This window comes from Myiozetetes cayanensis, unplaced genomic scaffold (genome assembly GCF_022539395.1).
Source record: "Myiozetetes cayanensis isolate MyiCay16 unplaced genomic scaffold, myiCay2020 scf15, whole genome shotgun sequence".
Taxonomy (NCBI): Eukaryota; Metazoa; Chordata; class Aves; order Passeriformes; family Tyrannidae; genus Myiozetetes; species Myiozetetes cayanensis.
In genome coordinates this window covers 19782774-19797599 of record NW_026087159.1, presented here as the reverse complement: position 1 = coordinate 19797599, position 14826 = coordinate 19782774, and the positions used below count along the sequence as shown (strand labels likewise).

Sequence of the window (14826 nt, the reverse complement as noted above, 5' to 3'; positions counted from 1 at the left end):
AAGGGTTCCAGCTGTCACTGCCTAATTCACTGAGGTAGGTCTTTAATGACCTCATTCCCCTGCCCTTTCTCTTGCTATCTGCCGTACTGGACCGTGAGTGCTTCCAGGATTAACACCCCTTACACAACAGCCAGAGTCCTGGCACTGCACAGAGCGTGGTGATAGAGCACAGCCCATGAAATCAGGCTGCTGTCTGCTCCCCCTGGGCTGCACTGGGCAGTGCTCACCGAGGGGAACCCTCACAAGGAGGAGGTTTCTCCTGCCAGGCTCCCAACCTGCCCCTCTCCACGCTCCCTGTGCCATCCAGAGCACACAGTGGAGTGTGTGTCTCAGGGACCCAGGCTCCTGGGACTGCCCAGCCCGGCTGCTTCCCATCCACCCAGGAGACACTGAGCTCTGGAGCTGAACTGAAGTCCCATCACCATCTGGAAAACCAGCAGGAACTCATTTTCACAGGAACCGAAAACTGCCCTTTTTAAGCCCAACAAAAGCATCTCTTTCTTGCTGGAAAGTCCACAGTCAAGAGTGTCGGTGCAGTTTCCATGCAACAGCCTGGTGGTTTGAGCACTGAGGATGGAGGACCACAGCTGAGCCCTCCTCTCCTGGGGTGTTCACCTACCAACACGTGGCCTGAGGCAGACAGAAGCACAGGATCCCGTTCCAAGATTTATTTTTGAAGCAGCTCCCAGTTTTTGACCCTCAGTTGATCACTGAAGCTCCCAAAATAAGATCCACGCTCCCTCCTCCTTCCTCCAAGTCACGGTGCACAGCAGCACAGCTTCCCCTGCTCCACACCCAGCAGCTTTACCCTGGTTCAGCTGGCACTCCTAAAGCACAGCACTGAGGAAACACTGTGCAGGTCTTGGCAGCCACTCTGCCCAGGGCTCCCTGCACTGCCATGTGATGCAGAATGAGCTGAGCACGGTGCAGTGAGGGCTAAGAAACACAGACCTAAAAATACCATACCCCAGCTCAGAGACACTCTGCTCGGCAGAGAGAAAGGGACCACTGCAAGAGAGGGACAGAAGAGAGAGGAAGAAGGAAAAAAACAACCCTGAAGAGTTCTACAGATCAGCCATTCCTATATTTTTTGTTTATTTCCTCAGTAAACACAATTACAGTTTTGCTTTTAACCTTTTCCAGCCTCTGAGCTGAGCTCCCCAGCACTTCTTGTCTCCAGGTGGAACAGCAACTCCACAGCTGCCCCCAAGGTTCCTGCAGCGCTTGTGGTACCAGCAGAAGTACAGGAGGTCCCACATCTTTCAGCTTTCAACCTCTGAGCCTTAAAGTCTTTCTCTGACCCTCTGTTTTTCCAGAGTGAGTTTCCTATTTTGACTGGAAAAAGGTTTTCAGTGGAAGAGTGAAGTTGAGTCACTGCAGAGTCCCCTCCTGAGCCTGACCATGGAATAATTTCATTTTTACTTACAGTTTATACTCAGAGATGCTTCCCCCCATCAGAGCCAGCCAGAGCACGACTAAATCACATTCAACACAGCAGCAAATACCAGCTCCTGGCCTTACGAGCAGCCATAAATTAAAGAGACATTCACTTGAAATCCAGGTCCTCACCAGAGCATTAAGATGAGATTCAAGTGTCACTTCAGTTATTTGACAGCTTTTCTTTGTGCTCACATTTTCCCTTCTTAACTTTTCTCTTTCCCGGCTGCTACACAGAAGATCCACAACAAACAACACTGACTTACTGTCCAGACAGGCGTGTGAGGGATAACTACACCCTCACTTCCCCTGGATTCACGCAATAAGCACACAAAACTGAACAAAAGTCATGTCCTCTCAACCCGTGTTTTAACTCTGTAACTGGGTGACACGCAGGGTGACAACTCAGGGAGGGCAGTTATTGCAGCTGGAAAGCCGAGCACACCCCCACAGCGAGCCTGTGTGTGTGCCAAGCATCCCTCCCACTGCCATTGCAGCCAGAGGGGTTCAGGAACAGCGGGACCAGTTTTGCCTTAACCAAACCCAGCCCTTTCAGTCCCGGAGGCGAACGCTGCCAAGCAGCTGCAGAGAACCCTCGGTGCCAGATGAAACTCCTCTGCAAGGAGGAGGCTTGGTGTGTTGTAACACTTAGCATTTTATCACACGCCCCACTTTTCTGTTCCAGCTGCAAAACTCAAAGGAATTTCCATGCACAGCACCAGCACTGCAAGGACAAAGTGCATTTCCAGCCAGCATTTAAGGTCACAGTTGGACACGGCTTTGAACACGAAACTGCTTTTCCAGAGGTGGATCCTGAAATCAAGCTGCACAAGTTCAGGCACACCCCAGCCTTGGGACCACATTTCTGCTGGTTCAGGAGCCCCCATGTGGGAAGACCATGGAGGGATGCCAGAAAGGATATACAGAGCATATGCCATGCTCTGGGGTGGCATCCCAGGCTGAGAGAGCTGGGGCAGTTAAGGCAGGAGAAGAGGCTGGGGAGACCTCATTGCAGCCTTTTAGTACCTAAAGGGAGCTTATAAAAAAGAGGGAGAGAGACTTTGTACACAAGCAGAGAGTGGGGACAAGCAGGAATGGTTTTAAGTTGAACGACAGGAGATTTAGATTGGATATTAGGAACAAATCCTTCCCTGTGAGGGTGGGGAGGCCCTAGCACAGGTTGCCCAGGGAAGCTGTGGCTGCCCCATCCCTGGAAGTGTCCAAGGAGAGGTTGGATGGGGCTTGGAGCAACCTGGGCTAGTGGAAGGTGTCCCTGCCCACGGCAGGGGGTTGAAACCAGAGAACCTTTAAGATCCCTTCCAACCCAAACCATTCCATGATTCTATGTTTTCACTCATTTTTAAGATTATTACCCATTTGCAGGTACCAAGCTTGCTTTTGTTTCATGCAAGCAATCTCCTTACCAGTAATAACAACAACCAACACCTGGTTTCCAAGTTTCTCTTTTGTACCCGCAGTTGTGGGCCCATCTTGACAAGACACAAAAACCTTTCAGCTCTGAACTCTGCTCCTCCAAAACTGACCTCTCCCCAAACCTCAAAGCCACTGTTTGGACTATGAAAGCAAAACAAGGACTCAAGTATTTCACTGTCTGCAAACATAGTTTAGTATTTTCCCAAACATCTCTTTCTCCAAACACATAGTTTACTTCAGAGCAATCAAGTCAGTAAGTGCCTCCAAAATTCAGCCCTGCAGCCTGAAGCTTTAAATTGCTCTCAACTGGTTTTCTGTAAAACCAGAAAAATGTAAAACTGCCAATTAAAGACAATTCCAGAGCTCCATCTGGAAAAGGTTATTGCCCTCTCTTCCTGTGCAGAATGATCACAGGTCCTTACAAAGCAGTGACTTTGCAAATCTGTATTAAGAGTGTGGGGCAACTTAGAGCAGTTGGAAACCTTTCACTTCACATACTCTATGGTTTCATGATCTTGGCTGTTCCACTGCTACTGTTGCATCTCTTCTGGAGATATTTACTCATTCAGATTCTTTAAACAACACACTAACTTCTCTGGGAAGCTTTATGGTGGACTGAGTGTCCTCTCTTCCTCTGCATAAGAGCCGATATAAAAGGATACAGTCAATATTAAATCCATGCCTTGTGTATGTGCAATTACATTAGTCAGAACATACTCAATTTGGATCAAATTTCCTGCACAAGATAGTTTAATAGTGCCCTGTCCAGTATTAATGACTGTGGTCCCACGGCTTCCCAGTTTTTTTGGATGGCAAAGTTATCCCTGATTGTGTGAAACACCAAGTTTTTATTGTGTGCTCTGGGAATACCATGACTGTGCAGCATTAGCCCTTCTTTCACCCTTTTTTTTTTTTTTATTTTTCAACAAAATAAGGTTAATTTTACTGTTTTATGGCCTCTGTAACTTAGTACTTTAGTAGGCATGCAAAGATTTCTCTTTTAGCTCAGCTCTAGAATTGGCTGCAGGAAAAAGACACAAGCATTTGCCTTTTTATAGAAACAGAAAGGTGCCAGCATTGTTCTGCTGTGCAGTTTTGCTACACTTCAAATTGAGAGAGGCAAACACATATTTCTGTCTGAGAGTATCTGCCCATATCCTATCACTTCTGTGAAGGAATGTGGGGGAGAGTGACTGGACATGAAAAACAGGACTGGCCATAAGCTGTTTGCTTTCAGAGACGGCATCAAGGCCTGGCAGAATCATCGGGCTATAAAACAAAGCTTTCTACAGTACAACTAATTAAAACACTTGTATTGCAACACCGTGGGGCTTAACCAGGCATTTCTTTCAGGTCTCACTGGGATTCAGGGAATTTCTCCAGCACCTGAGCTGTGAGGCAGAATGCAGATTACACTCTAAAGCCCATGCAAGACAATGCAGAGGGTGGGTGCTGGTTCAGGACCAAGCCTTCCATTCCCTAAGTTTAGGAGTGAAGCAAGAGCTCTACCAGGAACCTGACATTGATTTTCACAGTTTGTTCTCTCTCCCAACCGCTCTATCTCACCAGTTCCTGTTGAGATAAAATGTAAACCCATTCTGACCCTTCAGGATGGGAGTACAGGAGTTGTGGCTGATTCTCTGCAGCCCTTTGGGGTGTGAGGTGCTGGCTATCCATGAGCTGCAGCCTCTCATCCCGCAGCTTTTCCAGCCTTCAGGGGCAGGAGCTGAGGGTGTTGGGCACGACAGGTGGGGCAAACAGCAGCTGAGAAAAGCTCCCCTTGCAGGTGATGATGTCCAAGGGCAAACAGCTCCATCTGGCATGAGCAGAAGCAGTCCAAATTTGTAGGGCTGATGGCCAGGGGGGTGTGGGATCTTTTCAGCTTGAGAACTGAGCAAAATCAACACACATGTGATTGCTCAGTGGTACACTGCTGAGTGGTCAAAACTACTCAAAGTCCTGGCAGAACACACTCAGAGAGGGTAAACACTGGCCTGACTCCCTCTCTCTCCTCCTTGCCTTTCCTGTAAGAGTTTATCCCAGTGTTGTTGTCTGTGAAAAAGCTTTCTGACATTTTCTCTCTCCCTTGGGCAAAGGCAAAGACTTAAAAAGGAGTGGAGTTAGCAGCAGAGCAGACTTCTGCCTCCACCCGATTGGTTTCCAGGTGAAACCTTCAACTAAACGCTAAAATTCTTGGAGATCATTGCAAACAGAGATAAAAACCCCGTGGCTCCTCTCCTTCAATTCAACTAAATGCCACAAGGACCAGGCTCATCTTCCCCTGCCATGCACCCCTGCCCACGTTGGTCCCCAGAGGGAGCCCCACAGGTCTCTACCCACACCAAACACAGAATTACTGCTCGGCCAGTGCTCCCAGACAGAGGCTTCTGCTCCATTGCCCCACTGCCTTCAGCCAAACTAGGCTTTTACAACTGTGTTTTGGGTGGCTCCTGGTCCTGCCCACACATGACAAGTAAACTGCTGGAAGGTCTCTGGCACCAAGACCCCGAGGGGCTCAGCCAGAGGCACAAACTTGTCTGGTAGCCACCAGCTCTGTTCTGCTGATCATGTACTAAGTTAAGGGCACACAAAGCCCACAAACTATAGGCACATGATGCCCTTCACAGTTCAGACATTAAGCAGTAGCTTGAGATAATTTTTTTACACTGTGTCTCACCCTTAAGGACCCAGTGTTTTGCCTCAGTCACCAGTGCAGATGTTTAAGTCCCTTGCTAGGTCTTGGCCAGCATTCAGAAGTTCAAAACCCTCTGCACATCCGGACTGTGAGGGTGTCTGACTCCAGGAGCAGCAGGGTGATGGCACGGGAGGAACATGTGGCACTACAGACCAACACCAGCACAGCTACCTGCAGCTGGCAAGCAAGATTAAAAGGCTTTTCCAAACAACTGTGCACCAGCAGCATGAGCATGTGCCCCTTTTCCAACAGGTCTCAGGGGAAAGAACTCAGGGTGGTTGCTTCTGTTTCAGGACAGCAATTGCCACTTGTTCATTTTATGTTGAATTTTGTCTCTCCGGTGAAAGGAGAGAATCCTTGTATGTGTTGCACAGGATCAAACCTTAGCACAGCTTGATCCTTCAGCTAAACTGATAAAAACCTTCCCTTTGGTGAAGACACAAAAGTAGCTACGGGACACATTTTGATGGCAGACAGGATTTTCCAAAGTACAGAGGTGACTGCATGCTTCAAAAAAACCTACCTGCAGTGGCTTCCACTAGAGCCTCAGATGATCAGACACTTTTTCAATCAGCTACAGGGAGGTGCAATTCTAGCTTGAATTTTTTTTTTTTTTTTTAGAAAAGTAATTTAGTATGGTAGATGCCAACTGTTACAATTACCATTAATCCAGTCAAGTTACATATAACAAACTCAGAAGAAAATGCCAACAGCATTGTCACTTGATTCGTTCAAGCCAAGCTTTTGTGCTGGAACTGCAGGAAAGAACTTTCTTCAGAATTCCAGTATCTTTCCACTCTGCCTTTTCATAAAAGTCAGTTAAAAAAAAGATTGCAAATTAATGGTTAACTGCTTATCAGACCACTCCACTATTTTATATATCCACTTATCATTTATTTTAGACACAGCATAAAAATCTCTCCTTCACAAGAAACAAAACAACCAAAGAAAGTACAATTGCCATTTGAGTTTCACAATGAAAGAATCCACAGCGAGAACTGACAGTATTTTGGAAGATCAGAGACAGCATGGCAAGTGGAATTATAAGAGCAGAGATCAAATCACATTTTATCAGTCTGGTCCCTTTATTTGGAATAACTGTTAATGATGCCTGTAGAGAGAAGACTAGTGTGAACCTGGTTATCCCAGAAGAAAGGAGAGCACCCATGCTTTGGCAATAAATCCTGAAATAAAGCTTCGCTCAGAGTTAGTATAGAGTTGAGACGTGACTTTCTGAAAGAAATGCACATTAAACAAAATAAAAAAGTAATGAAAATCATTTTCTCACTGTGCTGGCTGAAACACCCATTCCTGGGGACACAGAGAGTTTTCATCCCGGTGATAAATGTGCAAATCTGGTGAACGGCAGTTTTCAGGTTGCCCCCGGCACTCACCTGGGGGAGGTCAGACCTTGCTCGGGGCACATCAAACTCCAGACTGGCTCCTGCAAACACTGATTCCCCCAAAGCCTTAACCTGGAATTCTCTGGACTGTACCACGGTCACGTCTCCGGCAGGGGTGGTGTCAGGATGACCCTTCCAGGGATGTCACAGGGACCCAAAATGCAGAGCCTTGTGTACTCCTGACAGACAAGCTGCCTGTTAGCTGTGACTGAGCCTGCAACTGTGAATGAACTTTTAAAGGAGGAGAAGAAGCCAGGCTGTTTGGCAAGAGTTCCACGAGGGGGATTTTTTTTTTGGTAGGGAAAACAGAGCAGATTAATGTGCATCACGAAAAAAAACTTACATTCCTTATTAGGCTGCACAGTGCTCCTCACTTGCATAAAGCCACCAGTGTCAATGCCTCTGCCTCTGCCTCTGTCCCTCCCGACACACCCGCCCGGGAGAGTCCCACACAGCTTTCATGGGATGCAGCTGGATGGGGCAGGAGATGCAGCAGAACCCAGCGGTGGCTTCGTGCCTAGAAAAAGGTACATTTCCCTGTGCTGTGGCAAAATGAAATGCAGGACACAAAGAAATTCTCAATAAGAAATGGTTTCAGCAAAATAAGCTTCTCTCCATTCTTTCCTCAGCTTTAATTTCCTTTTGGGCAAATCCTAAACATCTGGATTAATTTGACTTCAAATTTTTCTCATTTGAGGACAATAACACTCTTATTTTACCATTATGTGGCTTTTATTCATATTTTAGTAAATGTAGGCCAGTTTTTGAACAGGAACCTTTTCAAAATGCATTACAGAATTTCATCTATACCAGTAGTTTTAAATACTCTTCCCAATTTGCTTCCTCCATTTAATCTTCATTTTTGCATAACTGGTCATAAGTTTACAAATAAGTCCATTCCTTCTCCTGAACATTGCTATTGAGCAAACTTCCCATTTGCCTAGAGGAGTTTGGATCTCAGGGGATGAGTCACATTCACAAAACACCCTGAAGATGATGAAGTAGTATCACAAATTTCTGCACTGCAAAGTTTGCTGCAGGACTGTTTGCTCATTTACCCCAGTTCCTTTTGAAGGCACAATGAAATTTGGAGTGGAAGGTCCTGGCAGCTGCCACTACAGTTTTAACATTTCATGAGGAAAAAGGTCCTACGTACTAAGGCCACCTGTTTCCAATTCATGATTGAGTAAGCAGACCACAGTTTAAATCATCATAAAAAACTGATGCCCGCCTGTATATTACACACATGCTGTGATTCATTTGCACAGATGAGGGAAGAACATGAAAAACCCCACATGAGTACAGCGAAATTCCACTCTGAAAGCTGATAATAAATATTCCCAGCTTATAAAATGTGTTCTCACAGTATCTGCCTTTGCTTTGATCCAAGGTGGAACAAAACCAGGAGAACTGTTTGATAGGAGTGATGTAATCCAAGAATTGTATGGGATTTGTCTGGGCTGAGGAGGAGCTCTTGCTGCAAGTCTTGTCAGAAGCAGGAATTCCTTTGGACAGGCAGCAAGGTGAGCCACAGGAATGGCAACCAATGGCAACCAGACAGCTCTGGTGTCACTGCAGAGCCATGGCAGGAAAAGCTTGTTTTTCAGTGGGGCCATGGCTCACACAGACAGTGAAAGGACATCTCACTTATTATGGACAGTTTAACTTTACAACATCGTACCTGAAATCCTTGGATGATCCCTGCAGCCCTTAGCTTCCTTGTTGGAGGTGTCCTGAGCATCAGCATCATCACCACACACTCCCCTAGGCTGGTTTACACCCATGGCTTTGCTGCATCTCCCAGTGTCCCCAGTTTCCCCACTGCTCTCTTGCACAGCCTGTGAACATCCCTGGAGCAGTGCCCCACCACACTCTCCACTGCTCTGAAGCTGCTGCTTTCCAAACCACCCTCACCAGGCAGAGCAGAGCCTAGAGATGTAAAGACACGTCACAGAGCAGATGAACAACAGAACCTGTTCATTCACAAGGCATTACATCTGATAAACCCCACGTCTGTAGGTTCAGCACCTTGTGCTCAGAGCCCATCCATACCCCCATAAATCCATGCCTTCCCATACACTGGACACTTTGCTGTCTGCACAACTCAGCAGCAACTCCAACCACCCTCTAGTCCAGCCACAGGCACCACTCCTCACCTCAGCAGCAGAGCCCAGGCTGCAGCACACAGCCTGTGCCAGCTGAGCAGAGTCACTCAACTGCAGAGAGCACCCAGCTCTTACTGCAACCCAGCAGTTTGTTACTGGCTGCCAAAGAGATCAAGGTGCTTCTTTGTCCCAGGCCCTGCTTTCCCATGGGGCCATCACCAGATTTGGCAACAGCACACACAGAGTGGCCAAGGGCTTATCCAGGCAATGGGCAGCAGTTCTGGAGAGTCATTAAAGAGGTTTAGAGGTGTCCCAGAAAAAGGATGCTAATGGGAATCAGCATTAATTGTGGCTGCAAGAATCACAGAATCCCAGAATGGTTTGGGTTGGAAGGGACCTTAAAGCTTCTCTAGTTCCCACCCCCTGCCGTGGGCAGGGACACCTCCCACTAGCCCAGGTTGCTCCAAGTCCTGTCCAACCTGGCCTTGGACACTTTCAAGGATGAGGCAGCCACAGCTTCTCTGGGCAGCAGGGAGTAGAATAAGTGACCTGTAGTGATGAGACAAGAAGCTCTTCCTTTGGGAGCAACTTGACCCTTCATCACAAGTGATAAATACGGCACATTTTCCATTTGCAACTGGTTCAGCTCCGCTGGCACTGCCATATCTCAAAGATCTGAACAAGACAAATGCAGACAAGAGCATTACAAACCTGAACAACACCCAGAGCTGGTGGTAGCAGCAGAATTTGACCAGGCTGTGGTCCAAAGTACCCCATTTTGTTCATTCAGCACCTGCAGCATCCAAACCATCTAAAACAAAGAATTGCTCCTCTCTTCCCCCCCAGCCCTGATGCTACTCTTGTGGAAACACTCTTCACAAGAAGGATGTGATAGCAGGCTCTACTTCACATCTAGGGGCTTTTTGGTTTCAGTTCAGTCAGGTCCAGGTTGCTTTGCTCCAATAGCTGTTCTCATGCCTGTCAGACAGTCACTACTCCAAGGTGTCCAGGTGGCTTTGCCCCACTCATGACTATTTATCACAGATGCCTGAAATCTGCCCATCACCTTGTATACACAGTCCACTACCACGTCTTGTGTCCCACCAGAGCTACATTCATCTATTATTCACTCAGTTTCATGGGGTAGTTTATTAATAAAACATGAGGTGGTTTCCAGCAGAGATTCTACTTAAATCCTACATGTTTACTCCTACTCTTTCTAATTTAAGCAGTTTTGAACAGGGAAGAGCCCAAGAGGCAGAATCTGAAACCTAACCAAGATTCACCAAAAACTTTCAGAGTTGTGTATCCAGCTGAGATCTGATTCTGCTCAACAACAGCATTTTGAACCTGGATCGTTCATCTCTGGCATCTTGGGATTTTGATCATAGGTTCCTTCCTACTTTCTTCCACGGGAGGGCTTGGAGTAAGGGATCAGTCCCAGCCTCATCATTTGCCTGCATGAACCAGCAGAGGACTAAGTTAAAGGAAGACTGTAACAGGGCACAGAAGGGGCTGTGCTTTACCCCTGGCCACAGCTGCCAGAGCAGCTGAAGTGTACAGGGCAGGATTTATCCCCCAACAATCATAAAAAAATTCTAAACCTTGAGAAATAAATAAAAAAAATAAAATAAAATTTAAAAAGTTAAAAAAAAAAAAAAAAAAAAGGCAAGCACTGCCATCGCGGTCGGGGAGGAGTGTGAGGAGGCGCAGGGGAACGCGGCCCCCGAGCAGAGGCAGCCCGAGGGAATAGGCTCGGGATTTCCCGATGTTTGGGATCCCCCCAAAAGCGGGGCCGGGCCCTCGAGGCCGCGAGATGGCGACATCGCCCAGCGATGGAGGGGTGGGAAAGGAGAGGGAGGGGAAGGGAAGGGAGGGGAAGGGAAAGTAGGAAAGGCAAGGGAGGGGTAGGAAAGGCAAGGTAAGGAAGGGGTAGGAAAGGAAAAGCAAGGCAAGAGAGTGGTAGGTAAGGCAAGAAAAGGGAGGGACAGGCAAGGCAAAATAAGGGGAGTGTAGGGAAGGTAAAGCAAGGCATGGCAAGGGATAGGCAAGGCAATGCAAGCGAGGCAGGATATGGCCCATGGGGACACTGGGGCTTAAAGTAATTAAAAAAAAAAAAGGAAATAAAGGTTTTTGTTTGTTTATTATTATTATTATTATTTTTATTTTATTCTACTTTTGTTTTATACTATTGCTTTATTTATTCTATTATTCTTATGTTATTCTAATGTTGTTCTTATTTTGCTGTATTAATATATTTTTAGACTATTGTATTATTGTATTTTTCTTGTATTTTTTTTATTCTGTTTACTTGATACATGATGTTTATTAAATAAATAATTTCAGCTCACCCAATGGTACCAAGCACAAGATGGGAGTGGAGGTCTTAGGGCTGTTCCTGGGGCTCAGAACCAGCCCAAGAGCACCTTTTGGGATGGGGAGCCAGGGGTTGAGTGGCCATTCCCTGCCCCTGATGCCAGCTAGGGGGGGTGCTGTGGGAAAATGGGGAGGTGAGACCCAGGAGGGGAGGGGGGGGATGTTGGAGTCAAGTCCTGTTATCCCCCAAAGTGGGGACCCCATTTGGAAAGGTGTGACAGCTGGTAGAGATATTCAGGTGATGACAGTGACTGTTTCATGGCTTTATCAACAGCCCCAGGGGTGCAGTGAGAACCAGGAGCAGCTTCTAGCCAGAGGCAGTAGAAAGCTGGGAAACTGGAAATGAGGCAGCAGAGCTGGTTGAGACATAAAGATGGTAGAGGTGGGGGTGAAACCCTTGTGGGCTTGGATAGTGACTTTAGGGTTGGAGATGGAATTACTGTGGGACTGGAGCTGAAACCTCCTAGAGCTGGAGCCACAACCAAGTTCCTGCTGTGAGAACCGGGAACAGCTTCACCCAGCAGTGTCAGGAAGATGCAGAGCTGGAGCTGAAACAACAGAGCTGGCAGTGAAATCAAGCTTATGGGGCTGGAGCTGGAATCGCTGCAGGGCTGGGATATCGACTGTGGGGCTGGGGCAGGCAGGCAGGGCAAGGCAAGGCAAGGGAGGTGCAGGACAAGCCTGATGCCACCTGCCTGCTGGCCATGTGCTGGTGAGCACCCAGCATCCTTGGGGCACTGCCACCCTCTGCCACCGAGCCCTGGGGTCTCACCTCTCCCTAGTGGGGTTTCTTTGGGCACTGTCATTGCCTGCCTTGTGAGGGGCTGGGAGAGCTCCCAGTTTGGGGGCTTTGAGTTCCCTCAGCCTGGGTCTGGGCATGTTTTTCACACAGTGTTCGGAGGGGAGAAGGACACAGTGCTGGGGAAGGGGTCGGGCAAGGAGCCAGCTCCTCTCCCTCACCCACCTGTGGCCAGTCATCCTGCTTCCCTGTGTTCCCATGGCTGAGGCCAGTTGTTCCCAAGCTTTTCTCTGCTTCTCTGGCAGCAAGGGCCCTGTGTAGTGGCAGCAGGATGGGTGTTTTCGGGGCACAAGGGACACTGTCAGTGTGGGCAGGTGTCAATCACGCTGAAAAACACACATTAAAAAAAAAAACTCCCCAAGGAGCCCACAGAGACAGGAGTTCCCTTCTCTTTGAATTGCCATTTGTATTCCAAGTGTTGTGTAAACATTAATATTTAAAACATTGCCTGTAGCACTCTTGTTTCTCGGTGGGATTTGGATAAAGCCGTTCCTATCTCAGGGTCATGAGAAAAGCACTTGGGCTTAACAGTTTTTCCTTCTCCATCTGAGCAGCCAAGGCCTTCCAGGAGTGCTGCCCCTCTCACACAGCCTTAAACCAAAGCCTTGTTTAATGTTAGGAGGAGTTGAACGGGGCTTGGGTCACGTTTGCCTTTTCATTCGTGGTTTGTGGGATGCTGCTGGTGCAGGAACACTGTCCAAGCCTCTCCCAAGTGTGGGAGTAGCACCACACTCCCAGAGAGAACCCCACTGCACCAAGCTTTAGTTTTCACAGTTAGGACGTGTGCCCTGCAATGCTCACTGCAGTTCACGTCTGCTTTGCAGCCCAGGAGATTTCACCCTGGACGCTTGATCATACAATGACATTTTTTCATTTAATGAAGATCTGTCTTCTTGCAGTTTCAGGTCCCAGCTCTGCTCTCAAGTGCTGGTGATTTCTCACACATGTCACCCTTAGCAGCTATTCCTGTTTCCCAGGTTAAACTCTTTACGTGGAGTTTGAAGTAGTGATTATTCATCCTGCTGGCACCTCGAACTCAAAGAAATTCTAAGCCCACTTTGGGCACTTGCCCAAAGACAAAACTTGTGTTTTGTCTGTGGCCTGAGGTGACTGCCCAGGTGAAACAAAGAACACAGAAACCTGTGGCTGCATCAGGAACTGAAAGTCTCCTGAGTTGTAGCCTACTGCTCTAAATACTCTTTTCCTAGTGCTGGTGGCTGACATTTAAAAAGTCACAGCTGATCTACTTTTCTGACCAGTATCAGAGCATTTTGGGTCACTTGGATTTAAAGATTTAAGGATATTAAGTGCAGGCTTGTTTTTATGTATCTAAATCTGTGCCAAGGGGACAGAAAGGTGTTTTTTAGTTTCTGTTTTAATGGGATAAGCCACGAGGGGATGCTGCACTGGCCCGTGTGTGCCAGGGAGCCTGTTTTGTGGGATTTTGTCACGAGACACTAGGATAAGGAAATTGTCCTTTAGGGGGAGATATGAGCAGGGCACGGGAGGACACATTTGCCCTTGTCCTCAAGTTCTCCAGCACGTAACTGCATTTCCCTCCCCCTCTTTCCTGTCCCCTCCCCACCCAAAGCACAACCTATTCATTTGCAGCCTACAAAAGCTTGGCCTCATCCCTCTGTGCTTGGCTCATCTCCCCACTGCGTGTGCACCGCAGTGCATGGGTGGGCGACCTCATTTGAGAGCTGATTTCATTATAGATCAACTGTGTTCCTCCCCTCATGTATCTCATAGTTATCTTCCTCCCTGATGAGGACTTCTTAATTAAAGCATGGACAATTTGTGACAGAACAGCCTCATCCTGAGATTTTCTTTCCTGGTTGCACAAACGCATCATTCTCCAGAGACCAGACTGGTCATCTGTTGATTTAAAATGAAGGGTTTATTGCTGCATCCTGCTGTAGGTGCTGGTCACCTTTCTAGGCTGTGCAGGAACAATTGTCATTGATGCTAAAGCAGGCTGATGGCAGATTTGGCTGTGTGTGCATCTTCAGTGGGAATTTTTTCTGGTTATTACAGCCAGGGTGCTGCACTGTGCTAATTCAAGCTTAGGTTGGCTTTGCTGCCTTATTTTTCAGCAAAGCTGGGGCCATACATGTCAGAGAATGACATCTTGGTTCCTTCCTCTCCCTTAAAAGAGCACTTGAGTTCCCCTGTTCTGCCAACCATTGAAGACCTGAGGAGATCACAGTACCTGTAGGAGGAAGGTCTTTCTGGTTGCTCTCCTGGTCACTTCCAAGAGCTGTGGCAGTCTCACAGTGATGCTGTCCCATGTCCCAAAGGCACAGAGGCTCCATCAGTGAGCAAGGGAGCTGTGCTGCCTTCAGGACCCTGTAATGCTGGTGCTGTAGTGCTGCACAGCTCAGATCCCTGTGCTGTGCCACACCCTTTAATGTTTGCAGGTGGCCTGGCTTAACCCCAGCTGGCAACTCCGCCCCACTCACTCACTGCCTTCCCACTGCGATGGGGAGAGAGTCAGGAGGGAGAAAGTGAGAAAACTCGTGGGTTGAGACAAAGACAGTTTATTGAGGCTGAAATGGAAGAAAATAACTATTATGA

General features: G+C 47.6%; 1 protein-coding gene across 1 annotated transcript in view; it reads right to left on the bottom strand.

The window, feature by feature from the left end:
• Window positions 1-7028, bottom strand: part of LOC126637300 (calpain-5-like) — a 47787-nt gene extending 40759 nt beyond the window's left edge. The window contains exon 1 of the mRNA XM_050310460.1: window positions 6961-7028. The gene's annotated coding sequence lies outside the window, so the exon portion shown is untranslated. The remainder of the gene's footprint in view (window positions 1-6960) is intronic.
• Between the last annotated feature and the right edge of the window lie 7798 nt (window positions 7029-14826).